The sequence below is a fragment of the Tenrec ecaudatus genome, chromosome 3, assembly GCF_050624435.1.
Source record: "Tenrec ecaudatus isolate mTenEca1 chromosome 3, mTenEca1.hap1, whole genome shotgun sequence".
NCBI lineage: Eukaryota > Metazoa > Chordata > Mammalia > Afrosoricida > Tenrecidae > Tenrec > Tenrec ecaudatus.
Window position 1 is genome coordinate 201467240 of NC_134532.1, and position 13452 is coordinate 201480691.

Genomic DNA, 13452 nt, shown 5'->3' on the forward strand with positions numbered 1-13452 from the left:
GGCACCTAAGCACAATAAGAACTTGAGATTATTTACAATACTATGGCTTGGTTTAGGCACACTTTAATATTCAAGCTGATGTACCTTTGCCATTTAATGTGCTAAAGAGGTCTTTTACTGTGCATTTGCCCAATGCAACAGAAAAGAGCATTGTATGTATTCAGTGAACATGAGATAAATCTTCAGGTGAGATAGACTGCTCTGAAGCCAGAACAATGAAATCAACATACCAACAAATCATGAAGATGACACAGAATTGAAAACAATGGGTTTCCCCACCTGTGAGTTCCCATGAGCCAGAGCTGAGGCAATAACAACAATCAATGAGAAATAGTGGTGATTCCATCCAGTTCATGTTGAAGAAGCATGCTTAAGTTCAATACTCTCTGCATATTTGAGGAGGACTCCACCAGTCAGATACAGGAGCAATTGTGAGAATGGAAAGGTTTCATTCTGGTGTAGTTAGGTTCATAATAGGGAGCCATCTGTGGGACCTAACAACTCAAACGCAGGACCAGTTGTGAGAATGGCACAGGACCAGGCAGTGTTTTGTTCTGTGATACATAGGGTTTCTATGGGTCAGAACCAACCCAATGCCACCTAACAACCAACTACACCAACTGCAGAGAGGGTACCATTGATGGAAGCAGTATTTAAATTTTCCAATGTATCCCATTTATTGGTCATATGGCTTCTCTAGGATCTTGCCACATCACAGTATCTTTTCCTTGGCACTCTGGTAAGCATTCTTGGAGGGTGTTTCAAAGTGACACATTTCTGTTAATTTTGGTAACATTACCATCTTTTCTAAGCAAGCTTCCTTCTGGTGAGAGAGATCCAGAATTCCAGCTGTATTGATAGGACAGTCACCCAACATGTTTCTCTAATGCTGTGGGCTTCGAGACTTTCTCAGACATACAAACACTGCTTTTTTTTTGACTTCCATTCCATTCAGGGAGAAATCAAAACCAAGTTTCATCCTACACAGTTTCATTTGTGTTTCCAGTGGAAAGTCATCCAGATGAACAGTCAAGAAAACTTACCTACCTAGAATAGCAGATTATGTTCTCACTAATCCTGGTCAGTTATATAGTACTGTAAGTCTTATTCCATTATCAGCTGTAGGACAGGGAGAGGACACACCTGCATTTTAACTCTCCTTCCTGAACAAGACCCTATCACTCCTACTCACACTATTGGGTGGAAATTAGTCACCTGAACACACCTACCTGCAGGAAAACTAGGGACTGTCTTTGCCTGAAAGTCCTTTTCCATTCATGCATGACACTTCACAATGAAAGAACCACTTATCATGGAGCCATGTTTCACTCAGTGTAACACCATGTGTGTGAGAGTAAAACTGTAGGACATTCAATGGCTGGTCTTTAGGAAGTAGATCACCAAGTCCTTCTTCAGAGGCAATTCCAACATTTCAATTGGCAAAGATGTGTTGTCTGTTAGTGCCACCCAGACACTCTACCTTTGGGAGGAAGCTAGCTGTTTTTACCCACAATCGCTACTATTTCTGTAAGACACCCTATGTGTAAGGAGGAGCCCTGGTGGCATAGTGGGTTAGCTGTTGGGTTGCTAACTGCAAGGTCTGAAGTTTGAAACCACCAGCTTCTTCTTAGAAGAATATGAGGCTTTCTACTCTTGCCAAGAGTTATAGTCTTGGACACCCACAGGGGCAGTCCTGCTCTGCCATACAGGGTTGCAATGAGTTGTAGATAACTTGATGGTAGTGATGGCAGTAAGTAGTCCTGGCAAAACAGCTGAGTAAGGGTTGGACTGCTAGATGCAAGGTCAGTGGGGCATTCTGCTGACAGTGTAATTGATTAGCTTAGGGTACTACTTTTAACACTCTATTGGGAGAGGGAGATTGGACAAGTATAGACTCATTGCAATATTTGGATTATTCACTTGTACAGAATAGATCCTTGTACAACTGGATGTTGTTTGCACTAACAATGGGAGTTGATGGTCAGGCAAACCTTAAATAATATTCACTGACTATGTCAATCTCATGTCTGTCAGAATAATACATGTCTTAATACAGCAAGTAGGGTATTCACATAGTAAGTAAATGTTAGTCCACCTATTGATAGTTCAAGACTTTTGGTACAGTTGTCTTTGGATTCTTCACTCACCATGTAATTTAAGTCTTCAGTTCTCAGGTGACAGGTGTGCTTGAGGCAGAGTCTAGTTCACCTAGTCGGATTTCCACATCAGGTCCCTCTGGGATGACCTTGTGAGAATGTTGTATGCTTTGAAGAGCGGAATTCAATGCACCAGTGTTCTGTGGCATATGGCCTGGGTCTCCAGGGTGTGTACAGGGACTGGGACCAATGTGGCTTAAGAGGAGCAAATTACCATTGGGGTTCTTAAAAGTATTGTTAGGGATTTTCTCCCACTAGGAAGCTGGTCTCTCTCTTGATCTACGTGCAGACATGCACTTGTCTTCTCCCAGATGCATATCCCACTTTCCTGACTTGGCTCACCCATCAGTATTCCTCATCACTCTGATAGGAATGCCTTGCTGGCCACTCCTGGGGACCACCTCATATCTTTGCATGGTAGCCACAAAGAGGCTATCCTCCCTCACCTCTCTCTCGAAAATCTGACCCCCCAAAGTAGTGCAAGACCACCTACCTTTTTCTTCTTTTTGAGAACTTTGTTTATCCTGGGTTTCTTCCTTTTCCATATGAATTTAGTAGTTAGTGTTTCCATTTCTTTAAAGAATGATGTTCAGATTTGGATCAGATTTGCGTTGAATTTGTCATATTGACATTTTCACAATATCGAGTCTTTATGTCCATGAACATGTAATATTTGGTCAATTTATGTAGGCTTCTTTTACGTTCTTATATTAATATTCTGCAGTTTTCTTTGTAGAGGTCTTTTGTTTCTTTCATTAACTGTATTTCATTTTTGTGTAGCTATTGTGAGTAGTTGTATTTTTTATGTCTTTTTAAAAATTCTTATTACTAGTAGATAGGAGTCCAATTGACTTCGGCTTGTTAATGTTGGTGCCTGCTACTTTACTAAATTCCTCAATTGTTTCCAAAAATCCTATTGTGGATATGTTGGGGTTTTCTATATATAACATCAAATTGTCTGCAAATAGCAAATTTCACTTATTCTTTGCCCAGTTGTATTCCCCTTATTTTCTTGTCGTTTTTATGGTCTGGCTTGGACTTCCAGCACCATGTTGAATAATAGTGATGATAAGGAGAATTTTTATCAGGTTCTCACTTTTTAAAAATCATTTTATTAGGGGCTCACACAAATCTTATCACAATCCATACATACATCAGTTGTGTGAAGCGCATTGTAAATTCATTGCCCTCATCATTTTCAAAATATTCGCTCCTACCTCGTGGGAATGTTTTCATCAGTCCCCCTTGAGTGTGATATTGGCTGCTGTTTTTTATATATGGCCTTTATTGTGTTGAGGAATTTCCCTTTTATTCCTGTTTTATTGAGTGCTTTTATTAGAAGTGGGTGTTGAATGTTGTCAGATACTTTTTCTGCATCAATTGATATGACCCTGTGGTTCTTGTCCTTTATCTTGCTTATGTGGATGTTTATATGTTTTTTTTAATGTTGAATCATCCTCGCATCCCTGTATGAATCCCAGTTAGTCATGATGTATTATTATTGCATATGTTGTTGGATTCTATTAGCCAAGATTTTGTTGAGAATCTCAGCATCTATGTTCATGAGGGGTATTGGTCTGCAGTTTTCTCAAATTGTGGGGTTGAACCTATTGGTGTTCTTCTGGGATGGTTAGCCTCTCCTCCTTTGTGATATTGGGGGAGCTTTCTTCCATGAATTCCTTTATCAGTTATCTGTAGACTTATTTGTTTCTTCCTGTTCCAGTATTTCAATGAGGCATATATTATTTCTTTTCATGCTATCCCATATTCTCCTCAGGCTTTCTTCAGATTCTTTTATTTTTTATTTTTCTCATTTGCTGAAGTCTGCATGGTTGTCTTTGAGTTTACTGATTCAATTTTTCTTTTGTCCCATTCTATTGCTCAGTTCTTTTTCTCTTTTATGTAATTTTGTTACCGCATTGTTTAGCTTTTAGGGTTTCTTTTGGATGTGAGGTTTTAATTTCTCAATCTCTTTCTTAGTTTTCAGGATTGATTCCCATATCTCTTGCATGGTTCTAAACATCACTCTGCTGTATTTTCTTTCTGGTAGTTCTAGGGCTTCTTTTGCTGTGTATTTCATTGGGTTTGCGTAATCTTTGGTTGTTGACTTTTCTTTATCTTGAACTTGTGGTTAATGCTATTAGCTGTTGTTTGCTTGGAAGAGTGGTCTAGTTGTAGATAGTGTGTAGGGGGTTGATTTATGTGTAGGGGTGTTAGCTCTTTGGGTTAAATCTGGTGGCTTTGAACTCCTGACCTTGTGGTTAGTAGTCCACGAGTAACTACCATGCCACGAGAACTCACTTAAATATGACTGGGTAGAGCTACCTCCTCAAAGTTTTCACTGACATAAGCCTTGGTATTTTCTAACACCTCATGTGTATGAAAGGCAGGCATTGAATAAGGGATGCTGTAGAAGAATTGAAGCATTTGAATGGTGGTGTTGGAGAAGAATATTGAAAAAACCATGGACTGCCAGAATAACAAACAACCCTGTCTCAGAAGAAGTGCAGCAGCAATGCTCTGTAGATGAGTGGATGCCAAGATCCTGCCACATTCTTTGAACATGTTATCAGGAAAGAACAGGGACAGGCTTGAAGAGATGGATTGATACAGTGGCTGCAAGAATGAGTTCACACTTGACAACAATCATGACAATCACACAGGCCTGGGTGGGCTTTTGTTCACTCTGAATTGGAACCAACTCAATGGCACCTAAAAACAACAACTTCCTTTAAGCACTCGGTCAGGTCTTGGTGCTAGAAAGGACAGTACATGAATTGTGAAACTAAGGTGGCAAATCGTGGAGGGATATGTATGCAGGGAGTGAACATCAGCAAGCTTCTACTGTTGCCTTTCTACCTTGTATGTGTTGTGTTTTCCCTGAACATTGTGTAGAACTCCTGTTGCTAATCTCTCTTCCACAATGTGTAGCACATTGGTAGACCCATAATCAATGCAAAAACCAACCCATTGACATCAAATGAATTCACAGGGCTCTTGAAGTTTTGTGAATCTTGTCATGAGCAGATAAGCCTCATCTTTCTTCCATTGAGCAACTAATGAGTTTGAACCACCAACTTTGGGGCCAGCAGTTCCAACTTTCTCCAACAATGCAACCAAGGGTGTATGTATGTATATATATATATATATATATATATATATATATATATATATATATATATATATAACTCCCATATATCCTTTAAGCCATGTAGATTTTGGAATAATAATTTCAGCATTGGTTTGAAAATATCGCCATGAATTATAGCAGAATGTGAGGAAAGTTTAATTTAGTAGCATTGTAGTACACGTCCTTTGTACTACATAACTGCTTTAGGGTTGGTCAATTTTGGCAGATTTGAATTGAAGTAAAATTTGATCATTGGGAACTATGTTGTTTGCACTCAGGAAAAAGGTGACCCACATTGTGGAACCAATTCCTAATTCACTCTACAATAAAATATCACATTTGCTCACATTCTTCTGAGGTGAAAATAGCTTATGTATTACACCTAAAAATCAATGGCCACTTACAATATTTTTGTAGAGATGATTAATACAAAGTAAAATGCATTTATAGCACACATACACAGGGAACTGGTGATGAGAACAGCTGTTTAATTACCCACTGAATGACCTTAAAACACAAAATATGCATAGTTTGGGGGATTTGTAAAATTAATCTATCACAAGAAATGTTGAACAAAGAGCTGGTTGTTAGAAATCAATTTAAAAGTGAGAAAACCTGAAATAACCAACTAAATTGTCTGTGCTAAATCTATAATAATCTATCTGAATTTTCTCTCTTTGAGAGTGACAGAGCCACAGAAACATTTTCAAACATCCATTTGTAATTCTTTGGGTTTTCTTTAAAAATGAGACAATTGAACAAAATTTGAGTAATGATTTTTGAAATGAGTATTTCTGTTGGCAAAATGATAGGAAACTTGGGTTCACTGATTTGTATGATTTTAGAGAAGTAATCTTTTATCCTTATATATCTTTACTGTATCCCCTTATTAAGATAATGGCATATTTTAATGAAATGAATTACCCTAATTTTTATCTTAATTTTCCTATTAGTGAATTTTCTTGTTAATGCATTTCTTAGATTAAGGCCATCTCAAAATTATCATAGTTATTTCTTGGGAGAAAATATCTCTTCCATAGCAATGCAGACTCTATTGGCTTCGCTGTATTTGGGTACGCTTTTTCCCTGGCTTCCCGTTTATCCAAGTTAACATGTATGTACCCTCTAGGTTACTGTGCTTTTCCTTCCACTTCTGATAGATATCAAATAAACTTTCTGTTAGTGTGAAAACCTTTTCTTGACTTTTTAAAATAATGGTGAGATTCAAAAGCTATAGTGGTAAGATACCACATTTGTCCTTTTGTTATTGCCTAAACTTACTCAGCATCATGACCCCCAGGTTCATCCATGTCATGAGTTCTTTCACAGGTAAATGTCCAATGGAAACAAAGTCTGGTACATACACAGCAGTAGAATACTTCACAATGTTAAAGAATAACCATACTTTAAAAATCCTTTATCCTGTCAACAAAGACATCACACTCACTTGCATGATACTCTTATGAAAATGAAAACCAAATATTCCAGCACCCACTGCACATTCACACCAAAAAACTTTCATTCTTATAAGAAGCACTTAGGAAAACCCTGTACATAGAACTTGAGACCCTGTTAGGTTTCCAGGTAATACAGTTTGCTTCTCATAAAAATCAGATGTGATGAAGAGTTTATATTTCTAATCTCTTGATTCTAAGAAAGATGAGGCAGGCAGCCCCCAAGATGACCCTGCGTGGTCCTGCAACTTGATATTCACATTCTTCTGTAATCCGCCCCCCCCCCACTTGAATGGGGACTGAATTTACTCACCCACCATGAACTAATTGCTATGGATTGAATTGTATTCCCCTGAGAACATGTGTGGGAAAGCTAAGTGACCTACACAGGAGACTATTCTTAAGTAGCGTACATGGTTAGGAAATTCTCCTGTTGATTACAAGATAGAAATTTGGACTCCACCAAGAGGCATATCAAAGAAAGACCTGGTGATCCCTTCATCATTGAGACCTCTAGGGAGTACAGTTCCACTTGACACACAGGGGTCCCAATGACTCTGAAGGATGGCAATATAAGCCATCTGTGGTAGGTACATAATCTTGTGTCAACGTGAGGGTACTAAGAGTGAAGGGGTCAGTCTAGCCTGTCCATCAGTCACAGTCTGATGGTGCCTCTTAGTGCGTGTGGTCTTCAGACATGAATTCTGGGAACTTCTTCTTTTTCTCCCTGGGAGTGGGCTACATACTGTCCCTCTGCTGCACGTTCCCGTTGAATAACATAGCAGAGCTGAAAGAGCTGCGTGGAGACCCATGCCCGCACAGGGATGCTTCCACTTCCTTTGGATCCATAAGACCGCTCCCACTGGCCTGAGATTTTCTGCATTTCGCATCATTGCATGTGACGGTGTGAGTCTGAAAAAGACTTTACGGACTAGTATTGGACTTATGGACTAATATCGGACTTATGGACTTGATCAGCACTGGGCTGGGGTATTTTCTTAATATATAATTACTCTTTGATATAAAGCTCTTTCTTATACATATATGCGTGTCACTGAATTTGTTTCTTTAGTCAACTGGCCTAACAAACCAGTGTAGAGTGGAGTCCAAACCTAATCACTTCTAAGTCACATGAATAATATCATAGATGCAGAGATAGTATCACACACAAGCCGAGCACGAACTGCCATGATGGATCACCAAAAATCCAAGTGATATTGAGATCTATTGACAAGAGAGACATCGACATGTTACCCAGGCCCTGATTGCGACCCAGATCCTGATTTAGGTTCTTAACCTCCAGAAGTGTAGGAAAATACATGCCCATCCTTTAAAGACACCACCCATTCCCACTGAAAGCAAGTAGATTTCACTTTTATCGGTCCTATATAGTGTTTCCAAGACTCTAAATCTTTACAAGAGCAGACAGAGATTCATCTGTCTCCTTGAAGAGTAATGGGTAGATTTGAACCCCTAACATTGAGGTTATAAGCTCGTTGCCTAACTTCTAATAAAGCCATCCACTTGTGGGATTTCTGTTATAGTGAGACTGGAAAACTAAAATACCAATGGAAGACTTCCAAGATTGGACAGAAAAAAGGATTGCAATTGGAATATATATAATTTTTTTAATCAACTACCCATAGAAAAAAGAAATGGTTTCCCTGAAAGCCATAAATATCCAGATTACAAGAGTCTATTTCACATCCAACAGAAGGGAGGAAAAGACTCACATCAAGGCTTCTCATCGAGAAGATGCCGAGCATTAGCACTAGAGAGAGAGTTCTAAAAGTGCTCAGACAAGAAAAACGCAGCAGTTCACATATGAGCAAGATAGATAATGGCATGGAGCTTGCCAGCAGAAGCCCTGGCAGTTGGGAGAAAGTGGAAATGACATCACAGTCCTGAGGAAAGTGATTTCTGCCTGGAGTTACTTTCCTCAGCCAGACTAGAAATCTGCTCTGAGGTGGAGTACCATTTTCAGCCATGCAAGATGTCAACAGATTGCTTTTCAATGGTCTCTTGCTCAGCTGATGGAGCAAATGAGAAAGCATGAGATTTGGGAAACAGAGTTCTTTAGAAAAGACATCAGTTGCCACCAAGTCACCTCCAAACCCTCTCACCTGAGAGGTTGAAGGTTTGAGTCCACATAGAGATACCCCAGGAAAACAAAACAAAACAAACAAGCCATTTCAATCTATAGAAAATTGACCAGTAGCCAGGGCTGACTTTCCAGTAGCTGATTAGAAAAGACAAGGGAATAAGAGGAGAAGAAGGATCCTTCGCCTCCCATACCGCTGGCCAAAGGGCTCAGGAGACCTGCTCTACCTCCAGAGGGCAATCAGGCTGCGCTAGAGTTGTTCCCAAGGCAACAAGCATACGACATACTTGAGTTTCAGGATGCAGTAATGATTAGCACAGAGAACAAAATCCTCACCTTCCTTAGCAGGAGAAAATTGGATCATGTCTACACTGTGAAACAAAGAAATAGCCGAACAGATAGGTTGAAATTAAACCAAAAAATCATTTGCAGTCTACTTGATTCTGATGTGTAATGGCCACATGTGTGTCAGAGTATAACTGTTCTGTAGTTTTAAAATAATTTAATTCTAATAGTGTCTTTTTATTATTTATTATAGCTGGGACGAACATACTAGTTTTCCACTCAACCATTTTACACAGACTTTGTTCCTCAATGCTATCATGTTGATTTCACCTCACAGTGACCCAAGAGGCCAGGGTACAACTGCCCAGTTGAGTTTCAGACAAGCCAGCTGGACCTTTTTTATGTTTTTGAATTTTGTTCTACTTGTCATCCCTCCTCTGTCCAGGACTTTCTAACCATAGAGCTGTTACTATTACTTGTAATTCAACAATATCTTGAAAGCAAACTTTAGCGTTTTAGTACCTTTGTGGATATTTTATTTTTATTGGCATATAATTCACATATTATACAACTCAGTGGTTCAATTATACTAAGAAGAATTGTGCAATAATTACTACAATAAATTTTAGAACATTACTTCCTTCTTGTAGTTATTGTTACTCCCCAATTTTCCCCCAATCACCCCTGCCATGTTCCTGGTAATTATTAATCCATTTACTGTCTTTATACGTTTATCTATCCTGGATTTTACATACATAAACAAGAAATGGGAAGCAGAAAAGCCTCAAATGAAAGGAAATAAAAATATATTAAAAACGGCAACAAATTCTAAATGGGTCAAAAGGGAGAGCAAATAATAAGGTGTTATATTTTAACCTAACTGTACCTGTGAGGTCCAGCCAACATCTGCATGGGTTATAAGGGGGCACTTGTATAATCAAGGGGTAAATTAAAGAGACATGAAAAAAGGGATGCAAGGGAACCAGAATGAGGGAGTTATGTATTATCTCATGAGCTTATATAATTTCAAGCTTGCAAGCCACAGTAAGCGCATACATAACATGAGGTAGGGTGAGCTAGGGATATACAAGCAGTAGGAAGGGAGGTGCTAGAGGCATACATGTGACATGTGGCAGGAAGTTCCATATGTAACAAGATGAATGAGTTCTAGAGTCAAGATGGAAGCCTAACCTTGGTTGTCTCTTAGCTCTCTTGACCTTAGCTGTCTTTGAACTCTTTCCTAGGAGAATAATCTGTGATCCTTATCAGAAGGGAGTGGACCCTACTTAGTTTGAGACAGACAACAGGGTCTCATTGCTTTGGGTGTGAGATAACCATCAGGCAGATCGCCTTCAGGCAGTAGTCTACATGCAGTACATGAACACGTGTTTGTGAACAGCACCTTAAAATTGGCATTGTTATGGGGGAAATTGTAGGGAATACCTTTTATTTAGGAGAATGTGTCTGGAAACCATGAATATGAAGGTCTACCTCCATGGGAGCCCTGGTCTCCCAGCACCTTAATGTCTGACCGTTGAGAGTTTTCTACCTATACTCTTTTCCCGGTTCTATTTCCCAGATGTATCTGCCAGTACTGACTTTACAATATTCTCTGTCTGATACCAAGACGACTCACACCCTGGATTATGGTCAGAAGGGGGACTCACCAGATGCTTAATCCAAATGCTGACCCTGCAAATGAATTTTGGCCTTCCACATCATCCATCACCTTCGGCAAACATGTTTAGAACTTAAACTCTGATACTGCGCCCTCCTCTGGATTTGGATTTTATTATTTTAACTCTTGGATTACACAGGCTGGTGTGCTTCGCTCAGGTGTGCTTAGTGGACCTCTCCCCAAGATGGCTGCATTAAAACAAACCTTTACTACCTCAGGTTTTAAATGCTATAGGATCTGTATCTTCAGCAATCTCTTTCTGAGGATGAATATTGAGTAGGGCCATGTCGTAAGCACTGTTGTAGATCAGGGCCATGAGTAACTGTGTGTGCAATGTCCACTCTCACAGCTATGGTTTATATAGGTCCCTGGTTCATTTTAGAGACAGTATTCTATTTTCACTGGAAAACATTATAAGTCATCCCCATAAGGCATAAGATAATTCTATCGATAATATTATTCACTTAGCCATTGGTATAGAAATCAAAACACTGTTGATAAAAGGAAATTATACATGTATAGGTCAACCTTTTAGAGCACAATATGTGAACTGTTGACTTGTACAGATGAAAAGTTTAAGTGACCGGACTCTATTCAAACAAACAATGAGGGTCAGAGATAGATCAAAATTTTCAGTGGCACTCATTCACAAAGGCAGAATCATACCTGCTTGACGATCACACAATAAAAAGGCAAGAGAGTATGAAAATAACAAATAGATAGAAATTTATGATTATTTGGAAGTAGGTCATTAGATTTTCCTTCCAACACACCTCTATCCTCTGTGTTATCAGCTGAGTGCTAATCAGAAACTTGAAATTTTAAAATTGAATAGTCAATATCAGCAGAAGCAGGTGAAGTTGTGTGAAGCGATGACTGTGTAGATTATGTAGACCATCATACTCTTACTATTCAAATCATGCACAAGTACTTCTTTGAAAAATGACTTTAAGTTGCTAGCACACATGTTTTTATAAACCATGAAATGTCTAATCCAGTTTTCCCACCTTTCTGGACTCCCCTTTGCATCCAAGGATCTACAAGCTTTTAGGTTCACGTTAACCAGTCACACTGGTTTGGTTCTGTCTCCCAGGCAAAGAAGAGCTGCTCCTGGAGCAGACAACCTCGTCTTGCTTCTATGAAGCAGTTTTTGGGTTTGCACCACTAACCTGTGGTTAGCAGTCCAAAACAGAGTGATCTCAGAAGTTCCTAGAATCTGATCCCAGAAATCCTCCTTTTCTGCTCAGAATCCAACCCTCTCTCCCTCTTACTTTCTATCTGGAAAGTTCCGAGGCAATGCAGTTTACACATACACCAGCCTCTCCCTTTCCTTCCTGCACTAGAATTTCAGTCAGTCCAGGCAGGTGTGGGATTCAGTCCTGCTGAGGTCATTGGCAGGTCTCCTTAATGATTTTCCCCCTTCATCAATTTTTGCAGCAACTTGAAAACAATAGATCTCTCATTTATTCTCAGTCCAATCACCTTGGGAGCTTTTCTGCCTGTGTTCCCTCTCAGTCTCATCTTCTACCCTGGAAATTAAATGGTCTCTTTGTTCAGTTGGCCTTTTTAGTGTGATTCTATCCCATTAAGGGGGGAGCTAAGGCATACTCAGCTGCCATTGATTTAAACATAAGTCCAGGTAGCCAGGCTGTTAAAGGAACCCTGCTTGCTGTTTTCCTTCTTGCACTGCACCCCCAAGAGGGTGAGAACCCATGAATCCATAAGCAGGTAGTTAACAGGGCAGGTCTGGGTGGCCACAGAGGCAGGGCCAATGTGTGTGGAGGTTTCTGTCTACACACGTTCTCTGCCTTTACTATGTACAGAGAACCGAACCTGAGTGAATGCTCATTCACACTCCAGTAGTGGAATGGCAGGCCAGGTTGTCTGTCTGTTAGTCTGTATTTCATCTACTCAAAGTCTTGTTGTTGTTAGGTGTCCTTGAATCGACCCTGACTCACAGAGACCCTGACTCACAGAATGCGACACTGCCCACCTGCACCACCCTCACCGTTCTTGTTAGGGGTAAGCCCGCTACTGCAGCTACCGTGCCAATCCATCTTGCTGAAGGTTTTCTTCTTTTTCACCCTCAGTTTTACCAAGAATGATGTCCATTTTCAGGGACTACTCTCTTTGATAACATCTCTAATGCATTTAAGACAAACGCTTGCCTTGCTTGATTGCATGTCTTCTAAGACAGGTTCATTTCTGGCATATGCTTAGCATGGGATACAATGAGCGTAAGCCTGGGGCTGCTGTGGAGACATGGAGGGGGGCACCGAATGCAGTCATATAAAGCCCGAGGTAGCTTCCTGGGCCAGCAATGCCGAGTTGTTGTTGTTGTGCTGTCTGATCAATTTCAGCTCAGCCACCTTACGTGACAGCGTAGAACTGCCCCGTCGTTTTTGTTTTGTTTTAGTTTTTAAATTGTGTTCTTTACATGCAGATCAACAGGTCTCTGGGGAGTCCCTGGTGAGTTGAAACGGGCAGTAGCTGCTGAGCTAGCAGTGGATCGCGTAACCATTGCACTACCAGGACTCCTCAGGATGCCAAGCCACGAGGAGGCGAGAGCGATGAGTTTTGAGTTAGTGGGGAAGATGGACAGCGATGGCGAGCAATGTTACAGGCCACCTCTGACTCTTACACAGCAC